Genomic DNA, 10,883 nt, shown 5'->3' with positions numbered 1-10,883 from the left:
ATGCGTCTAACAGCGCACATTTATCTAGGTTAAACATTTAAACTAACATTGTGATATGCTTGAACTGTTTTAAATATAGATTTTATTTTAGGCAAGTCGTGATGATTTGAGAAGTATTTGTAGTTCTCTTAGGACAACTCTGTTCTTTACCTGTAAAAGTCCAAATATTTTTCAGAATTGAAGTTTGAGAACATTCAGGTGGACAATCAAGTTTTATTTTGAATGGAACAAGAGAACAACACCACCAGCCACAAAGGAAGAGGCCTGTGGAGATGCAGAGACAATGTGTGTGTGTGTGTGTGTATGTGTGTGTATGTATGTATGTATGTATGTTACTCAGAGTCACCAGCAATGCCAGATCCTTCAGCTCCACCCACTGTTTCACAATCACCAGAATTCTGATGCACTTCACATGTCATGTCAGCACCAATCAAGTCACAGTCTAAAAACTGTCTAAAGCCACCTTTCCATCACCACCTCAGTGTCTGGTCTTGTTGTTTACATATGTGTATCAACTTACCTGGCTCAGCAATCATCATCTTCTGTCTTCAGCTCAGCACACCGGATCAGTCACAACCTGCAAAGGAAAGCCACAGTGACTGTTCAGCTCAAGATTATCAGCTCATTATCTCACCTGCGATCATCGCTTGCTCCTCTCCTGAAGCCTTAAATAAAGCTCTGTGAGACTGTCATTTACCTGTGTTGTTTCCTTCTGTTTGCTGACTTATATACAGTACATGTATATCCACCACAGTGCTGTAAAAGACTGATCTCTAGTTATCAGAAGCGTTTGTTTGCAGTTCTTGCTGCTAAAGTTGGCATTAAGTTTAAAGGAGCAATTAGTTTTATACATTGGTGATGGGTGTTGAATAACTGGTTTTCTATTTCGTTTAGATATAGGCCTACACAATATATATAAAACAAAACTTCCTGTTGAAGAACTTTGCAATAAACATGTGTTTTCATGAGTGTATTTGTGCATCTACAGCTGAATAGGTTTTATCAATAGAGAACAAACCTATAGATTTGATGTTATTTACTTTTAATGAAAGCATTACTAGAAAAAAATTGCAGTGCTTCATTTTGCAGTAAAGTTGAACTATTTGGGTAAGATAAGTTTGTGTTTAGATAGCTGTGTTAATTGTTTTGAGAGAAAAGTGTAAAACCGATAGAGAAAACCATAAAATAAAAAGATTGTATCACTATAGCAAATTGAATAACAAAATTTTATTATAGTAATGAAAATAATTTAAAGCAATGGAAATACATCAAAAAGAAACAAATACATAGCTGTAATGTGGTAATGAGAATCTGGGGTGTTTATGTGCTAAATCATCATGAAAATGTCACAACACTAACTAACCAACTACATAAATAAACATATGCCCTGTTTTCTTCATTCAAAATGTAATTTACTTTTTTTAAATGTACTTTTAACTTTAAGGTTGATGACATTGTTGATGTTAACAGTGTTTGCTTGAACATAAGCATTTCTCTTTGGTTGGCACATAAAGGCACATTTATTAGTGGTGTTCACAAACAGGCTCATATATTCTACACAGTAACAATTCTGTGCACCTGTCGGATTTGTTTATTCTGTTTAACTTCACTCTCCTCAGCATGTGCAAGATACACACCACTATTGTGCTCCTGTTACGTATGATATACAGAGCCCAGCCCAGCCATCTTTGCAGTGAGCGTGCGCTGCCGTAAATCTCATCTGAGAATGAAACACCCTCCGTTCACAGGAGCACAGCCGGCCCAGCGCTGCAGATGCTTATATGTGCAGAGAGCTGCTCTGAATCAAAGCACGTCCCTCAGCAATCAGCTTACTTCTGCGACGCTGCAGAGGCCCACTGCCTTCTGATGGGACTGAAAGTGCACTCCGATGGGACTGGACAGCAGCACTGATGCAGTCTCACAATGATTACTGCTCATTCAGAGTTGTGCATTTGAACAAACCCCTGACTCTGAATATTAAACTGTGATACACACTTGAAGAAACCCTCAAATCATGAGTTTTGCAACATCCAGAACACCCTAGCAACCATTCAGAACATCCAAGCAATCACCCAGAACACCCTAGCAACCATTCAGAACATCCTATAGCAACCACCCAGAACACCCTAAAAAGTTTGTTCTGAAGGTTATTTATTATTGTGTAAGTTCTATGCAACACTCTCTGTTTTCTACTTGGCTTTTAACTCTCTTCAATGTAACATTTTCTAACTCATATAAGTATTACATATGTGTTATTGTGTGCTTGTTTTTCAGATTTTATTGAGAGATGAAAAGAATAAAAGCATTCACACCTCAAAGTCGAGGTTACAGCACTAAAAACAGATCTTCATCTATAGTGGTCACAAAACAGACAAGGCCATGTATTCAACTACTTTATTTTCATCAAGAGACTAACATACCAGAAGAAATGAGTGTAAAAACGAAACCAAAAATCATTACAGTATTTGTATTTTAAGAATTATCACATCACTTCTGAAAATAAGAGGTATTGAACTTGAGCAAACCAGAATCCAACAAAAATCCGTATTGCTGGAGTTCACATTCAAACTCCATAATCTGGATTGTTTATAATAAGTGGACATGGCAACCTGTCAAGAGTGCTCTGTGAACAGTACGAAGCAGCTTTCCAAACATAAATATTAAGGTTCTTTCGACCGTGGTTTATAAAAATTGCACAACATTACGAGCCTTTGGTTGCTGTCAGGGGCGTCGCTATACCCTTTTTATTGGGGCACGAGCCCCAGTAAAATTATTACATCACTTCTGAATATTAGAGGTATTGAACTTGAACAAAACAGAATCCAACAAAACTCCATATTACTGGAGTTTACATACACATTATTAACTCAATAAACTGGATCTCAATAAACATGAGCCCCAGTAAAATATCGCTTTGCCCGACTTCCTCTGGTCATCACATAGGAGATCAGGAGACGGGCTTATGGCTCTGATGGAGATCAGAAATTCTGTCTGGCTTCATAAAGGACTCGACAGAGGAGGAGGCGGTGATGTGAACCGGACTGAGGTGGAATTGAAACAAGGAATGAGGATTTGGTGCAGATGGTTGTTCTTTCTCCTCTACCGACACAAATCTCCCTGTCGCCCTGTGTCAGTGTCATCTTTTGTGCGATGGTCTGTAGAAGCTCTGACACTTGGTCTTTCTTTTGATCCACTCACAGATAAATTTTGCATATTTTGACAGTCCTCGAGGTTTCTAAACAGGCAAAACTCTCCTGCTAGACATCTGTTAACATGTTTTTGTTTTGTTTTGTTTAAGGTTTTGCTCTAGCACTTGATATTGTGAAAGAAAAATTATGACTCTTTGTATTTTTACAAAAAGTTGAAGGTGAGAAACGTACTCGGTTACGCGATGAAGCCTGCCAGAGGCAAACGCCTAGCACCCCTTACGAAAAAGAAGTTTATTCAAGTGTGCTATTAATATACTTCTTTTAAACTAAAAATAGGAAAGTATACTTTTAGTCTACTTTTTATGTACTTCTCAGAAATGGGCTTTATGTACTTCTCAGAAATATACTTAAAATTACATTTAAGTATACTTGACTTACTGTATACTTAGAATACTAAACTAGTAGTTTACTGAGACTATACTTCAAAGTGTACTAAAAATGCTACTACAAGTATTTAATTAATAAACTATCAGTATACCTATAAGTTCACTTTTAGTATAGTTGCAGTACAAACTAAACATTTTGATGTAAACTAGTTGTGCACTCAAAGTTTACTACTGTTATACTTAAACATATACTTAAATAGAAAGTGGGCCAATTTAGTCCCAAGGAGTATTGAAATAGTACACTTACAAGTATACTACTAGTACACTGATATTTGTATACTTACTACATAAAGTATACTTAAAAATATACTTGAACTTTACTTAAGTATACTTACTAAAATAAACTTGAAGTATACTACTTTTTGGTAAGGGACTGGTTGTCATGTAACAAGAGTGAGCCCTTTTATGCAGACAGAACCCGAGCCTGTAAGGCCGGGACGTCCAGATTATAAAACCTGGCAAATGTGGACAGCGAGGCCCAGCCGGCCGCCGCACAAATTTCTGCAATGGACACACTGCTAGACCAAGCCCAGGAAGAGGTGACGCCTCTAGTTGAGTGGGCTCTTACTCCCATGGGGCATTGTAGGCCCTAAGAAGAGTACACTAGCGCAATAGCATCAATTATCCATTTGGAAAGTCTCTGCTTCATGACCGGAAACCCTTTGGTGCAGTTGCCGAAGCATACAAAGAGCTGTTCCGACTGCCTGAACGGGGTGGAATGCTCAATATAAAATCTCAGTGCCCTGACAGGGCAGAGTAAATTCAATTACTATCAGGAAGCGCTGATAGAGCTATTACCTGTGCTCTGAACGGAGTAGAGAGCACCTTAGATATGTAACGGTTTCAGGACGACTTTAGATTCGCTGGGCCCAAATTCTAGGCAGGTGGGGCTCACAGAGAGCGCCTGCAGATCTCCCATACGCTTTACCGATGCTAACACCAGTAGCAGAATGGTCTTTAGCGTCAGGGGACGAAGGTCAATGGACTGTAGTGGCTCAAAGGGAGGGCTCCTTAGAGCCCTCAACACCGTGGGCGGATCCCATATAGGGACAGTGACGGGGCAAGGCGGGTCGACACCACCTTCCTTCTGCAGACCATTTCCAGGGGCACGCCCCATTCAGACGCCAGGCATGAGACGTAACTCGTTGTTTCAGGCAGTACTTAAGGGGCCGCATGCGAAGCAGGCCCAACTGAAGTACCGGAGAAGCGGAGGCCATGAGGCCCAGCATCCTCTGAAACGCCTTGAGAGGGCGAGAGGCTCCAACTTGAATAAGGCCACGAGCTGCTGAATGGCCAGTGCACGTTCTGGCGTGACTACCGCCCTTATTTGGGTTGAGTCGAGAACTGTTCCCAGGAACGATTTTTGACCCAAAATTGACCCTAAGTCCCAGGCATTCTAAGTGGCTGAGGAGGAAGGATCTGTGAAATAGTAGCTTGTCCTCCGACTGGGCCAAGATGAGCCAGTCGTCGAGGTAATTCAGAATGCGGATTCCCATCTGTCTCAGCGGGGAAAGAGCTGCATCCATGCACTTCGTAAAAGTGCGAGGAGCTAGAGACAGTCCAAAAGGAAGGACTGTGTATTGATATGCCACTCCCTCGAAGGAGAGTCTCAAGATTCACCTGTGGTGGGGGGCTATCTGGATGTGAAAGTAGGCGTCTTTCAGATCCAGCTAAAAGAACCAGTCCCCTGGGTAAACTTGCGAGAGGATCTGATTCAATGTAATTATCCTGAACGGCCATTTCATGAGGGCGCGGTTCAGGTGCCTGAGATCGAGGATGGGCCTTAGGTCACCATCCTTTTTGGGGACGAGGAAGTAGCAGCTGTAGAAGCCTGACTCACTCCGAGCTGGGAGAACCGTTTCTACCAGTCGTCGAGGTAATTGATAATACGGATTCCCATCTGTCTTAGAGGGGAAAGAGCCGCATCCATGCACTTCGTAAAAGTGTGAGGAGCTAGGGACAGTCCAAAGGGAAGGACTGTGTACTGATAAACCACTCCCTCGAAGGCGAATCTCAAGAATCGACTGTGACTGGGGGCTATCTTGATGTGAAAGTTTGCGTCTTTCAGGTCCAGCGAAAAGAACCAGTCCCCTGGGCACACTTGCGAGAGGATCTGTTTCAATGTAATCATCCTGAACAGCCATTTCATGAGGGCGCGGTTCAGGTGCCTGAGATCGAGGATGGGCCTTAGGTCACCATCCTTTTTGGGGACGAGGAAGTAGCAGCTGTAGAAGCCTGACTCACTCCGAGCTGGGAGAACCGTTTCTACAGCTCCTATCGCCAGCAAACTCGTGATAAACAAACCCCACACTCGTGATAAACAGAAGAGGAAATTTTCTCGTAGCGAGAGCAGTCAGCCCCCGTGCTGTGACATCATTAGTGACAGCATTCTCCTTTAATCCACCTAAAAAGATCAAACCGCTCATTAGAAGAGGGGTACTGATGATCTTTATGTGTAAACACACCAGCAGATCATAAGTGCTGCATGCATTCTCTCAGATCCGCTCGTAGCGGATGAGGGGAGGGGCGGGGCCACCTTCACTGAAGAAGGCGAGCCGCGAACAAAGCAGAGCGAGACATAAACTCTCGTAGTGAGAGCGGTCTGTCTCAGGGAGCGCAGCCTCAGAGTGGGCATGGCCCAGGCGAGAGGCGCATTCAAATGCGAAGTTGTCAGCAATATTGAATCATTGGTGACAGCGTTCTGCTCTGATCCGCCTAGAAAGATTGAGCCGCTCAAAAAACGAGAGGCGCAATCCTCATGTGTAAACACACTGGCAGATCAAAGAGCTGCGTGGAGAGTGATGCACGCGGGGGCTTTGCCGACGTTAAATCACTCAAGCCTGATCGCTCATCCCCGCGAGTTCGCCATTTCTTCCTCCGAGTAACTGGGAGGAGAGAAACACAAGAGTGGGGGAGGCGGGGCTCAGCGATGCACAAACAAATGCGAAGCTCCCAGCAAAAGAGGTGACAGCGTTCTGCTCCGATCTGCCTAGGAGAATTAAGCCGCTCAGTGTAACGAGGGTCGCTGATCCTCACGTGTAACACACACTGGCAGATCAAGTGAATCACGCATGATGTGTGCCGGCATGAAATTGCTATAGCATCTTAGCAGACGCAGTACGAGTGAAGTATCAATAGGGAACTACAGAAGTATTTTTAAATTAATTTTAAACCCTTCTATAAACACATTATTTTCATTGTCAATGTGAAACCAAAATAGACTGTTAGCTTTCAGAAAAGACTTTCCTAATCTTGTTGTGAATTATTTATCAGTGCATCTATCAGATTTATCAGTTACTTCAAAGAAAATTAAGAAGAACTTTGAAACAACTTTCCTTTCCAGATAAGCAGTTGTTTTCTTTGCAAACATCCTGTTTTAATCAGAAATACATCACATTATGTATAACTCATCAACAAATCTAAACTGTTGTAAAAAAATACATATGTCTCTCATTTTCAGTTTTCAGTTTGCTCAGCAGATCATGAAGGCGTAAGGCCTGCCACACACAGACAACACAGGATGCCGCTTCTCGTTAAGAGCAGATGGAATGTGAATTGCACTGCTGTCAAGCTGTATATTCAGCAGCGGGTCATATCCGAGCGTATTTCAGGTGAAATGAACAGTGATGTTCTATAAAGTGAACAAACAACATCTAACTGGACATGCAGTTCCCCTGTCTCATGTTTAGTCAGAAACATCTGATAATTGGAGAGAAGGAACTGATTCTGGCTGCTCTGCTTCACTGCTCCAATTCACCACATAAAAATATAATAGTTAAACATTTTCTGTAGTCTCTACAACTCTAATCTCAATATTTTACTTTGTAGGTCTTTAGATCAAAAGGTTTTTACGTTCATTAGAAACATTAGGTCAAGTGTGCCCAAACTTGCCACAAAACTATAGGTGTGTCCCAAGTCTCGTACTTATACACTATTCAATGATGTTTTGTATAAATAATGTGAGTAGTGCGTTCACACTGAAAATTCTAAAAAGAAAAAGTGCACTTTAAATACCCTTATGATGCACTTAAATAACCGGAAAAAACTAAGTGTGGAATGATGGACACTTCATGCACTCAAATGTTATAGCTTTAATTACGTAGCGAAGGGGGAGGAGCTATCAGACTGATTATGAATGACAAAATAACCTAAATAAACCATAAGTGCATAGTGTATAGTGTGTCATTTGGGGCGCAGATTATGACGAAAGTACAAAAAGTGTGTCTGTGCAATGTTCGCTACCATTAAAAAGTTTGGGGTCAGTAAAATTTTTTAATATTTTTGAAAGAAGTATCTTCTGCTCACCAAGGCTGCATTTATTGGATCAAAAATACAGTAAAAACAGTAATACTCTGAAATATTATATTATTAGAAAACATATCAGTTTTCTATTGTAATATATTTTAAAATGTAATTTATTGCTGTAATCAAAGCTGAATTTTCAGCATCATTACTCCAGTCTTCAGTGTCAAATTATCCTTCAGAAATCATCCTAATATGCTGATTTGCTGACAAACAAACATACATCTTTCTTTCTTTCTTTTTTGCAAAAAGATAATTTTTTTCAGGATTCTTTAATAAATAGAATGTTTAACTGAATTGCATATTTGAAATATAAATTTTTATAATTTAATTATACTATATAATGACGGCACACTTATGAACGGTGTGTGTACTTCGGTTCTCTGATTTTGTTAGAACCAACTCGCACACATTAGCTGAGGTCACATTAAAAGAAATGTTCTCAAGCGCTCTCTTCATGGTTTGAAAGTGCAGCGAATTGTTTCCGTGTTGCCCTGCAGCTCTTGATTAGTCGACTTTTGTCTTAATGGCTTGAACATGCATGCGACTCCCTCACACCACAGTAATCTGTTACATGTGACCTGTGCTCAGCACATATTGTATGAGAGCCAACAGCACACAGTCCTTATTCCTTATAGTCCTTATAGAGACTGTTGCCATATTTTACTGTTTTATTATATTTGTTCTTTTTCAATAATGTAAAAACATAACATATTTACAGTTTTCAGAGAAAATGTGAATGGGTGCTTGGCCATGCAAAACTCACCATCACAATTATAGGGTGTTGTTGATGTTTGCCAGGATCATTACAGTTGGGTGCATTTTTCTTTTTTGTTTTTTATTTTTATTAAAAAAAAAAGGACAAGGATCATGTATAACAGAAGACTTCTTGCCATAAGCGATGTCGGGTCTCACAGCTGGGTATAAATCTCCATGTCAGTCCACAAGGAGAACAAAGGTTCTTTTATAGATTAGAACGGAGCCCTGTCATTCAGCGAGCCAGATGATTGGACGAGCTGTCACAGAGACAAATGGCTGATTGGAGGAGGGGTAACTGTGGAAAAAGGACGATTGTTGGAAGTTTTGATTAAGAGTGAGTGATCAGAGAGTTCATCTCTACAGCTGCATTGTGATTGGATGAGCCTCGATCCAATCTGCCGAGTAACATGAGCAAAAGAAATGACACGGAAAGAAGATTAGAAATCCTACCTGAGAGACAAAATAGAAAACAAATAGTTACATTTCACAATTACAAAGAAACAGCAAGTAACACATTGAATTAAATGTGAAATTTAGTAGAAAGATTGAAATAGTATTTTCTAGTAAAACGGACTCCAATAATCTTTGTTTTATTTACAACTTTGAAAAATATATACTGTATATATATATTTTTTGAATGGACAGGAAGCAATAAGCTCTGTGTACAAAGCACTGAGAATTCTTCCATGAAATTATGTTGTTTGCGTTGACATTTGTGAACAGGATACATGCACTAGGTCAAGATGGCAAACTTCAAAAACAAGACCCCACATGCCAGATGAAGCAGGTGACCCAGTCAGCTTCAAACCTGATTCATAATTACATTAGCTATCAGAGAAACTCAGTTTGCTGCCATGTGGTGGGGTTGAAGGCGGGTGGTGTTGCCGGGGGAATAGTTATTTTTGCCTGTGACTCAGTTTGCTCTAGAAACATGACTAATGAGATTGAGTAAAACAAACTTGGTCACAGAATGGCTTTGGTGCAGAGCTTACTGACCTAAAAAGCTTCCAAGACCCTTCGCTTTATTTTCAGACTTTGATATTTCCTGATGGACATTGCTTTTGGGTACATTTTCTACACTCAAATGATCTTCAGCGGTTCTTTTGAGCTCCTAAGTTTCAGCAAAGGACTATTCTTGCCGTAAATGGTTCTTGATTTGGCTATATTTTTTATTTTATATTTTTTATGGAGAACCAAGAACCATATACTTTACATCGGTTCTTTACATGAATGTATTGATTATTGGGTTCTTTAAAGCACTAGTTTAAAAACCTTAAAAAAGTTCCTTGTTGAAGTTCCTCTTTGACATCAGGCTTTTGTTTCCAATAGGAATATGTTTGGAGTGCATATAAGAGCAGATGGTCTCACTGAAAACACATTAGAAACCAGTATAGAAAAAGTCATGGACAAAATACTGTAGATAAAATGTTCATGGACTTCATAGTTTAAAATGCATCTACATCTAAAAATAAACCTTTCAATGAACAGTTTATAAAATAACCTTTTTTTTTTTGTATGAAGAACATTTTAAAAACGTCTTTCCTCTATAAAGAACATTTTGTGCAATTTAAAGATTCCACTGATGTGAAAGGTTGCCATCAATGCCAATAGAATCTTAATTTTTAAGAGTGAACACTCTATATATGTGTTATAATAACCATCACCATTGCTGTTTTTCACAATTTTAAATAAGCGGTTCTTGCAACTCACTTAAAAAGCTTTATTTAATTTCATCATTTTTTAAAGTACAATTATTCCAGACAATCTCTAAACTAAAATGAAGTCATAATTGCATGTATACTAATTATACAAGAACTAGAACCCTCCCATCTGAAATCATTTTTGATGTAGAACAGAATGTCATTGCTTGACGTTTCATGTCAAATACCCAAAAGTAAACCGACAACTTGAGTAAAAGGTGTGAAACAAAATAGATATTCAATAACCAATGATGCTCATGACACATTGAGACAGAAACAGAGTCCAACGTCAGCAGACAGACAGGTGCGTGCAAAGAAGCATAAAAAAATAGTCAAATCACAAAGAAAAAATAAAAGAAAGAAAAGAAAACAGGGGTGTCAGAATAGATGAAAGATGCTCGCAGCAGGGGAGTGGAAGCAGGAAATAAAAAACAGAGCGACAGTAAGGCAGCCTGTCACTATTGAGAATCTTCAGACACACACACATACACACACACACACACACACACACACACACACACACACAC

This window comes from Sinocyclocheilus anshuiensis, unplaced genomic scaffold, assembly GCF_001515605.1.
Source record: "Sinocyclocheilus anshuiensis isolate Anshui unplaced genomic scaffold, SAMN03320099.WGS_v1.1 scaffold1142, whole genome shotgun sequence".
Lineage (NCBI taxonomy): Eukaryota > Metazoa > Chordata > Actinopteri > Cypriniformes > Cyprinidae > Sinocyclocheilus > Sinocyclocheilus anshuiensis.
The sequence above is the reverse complement of the archived record's forward strand: the minus strand, read 5'-3'. Positions refer to the sequence as shown.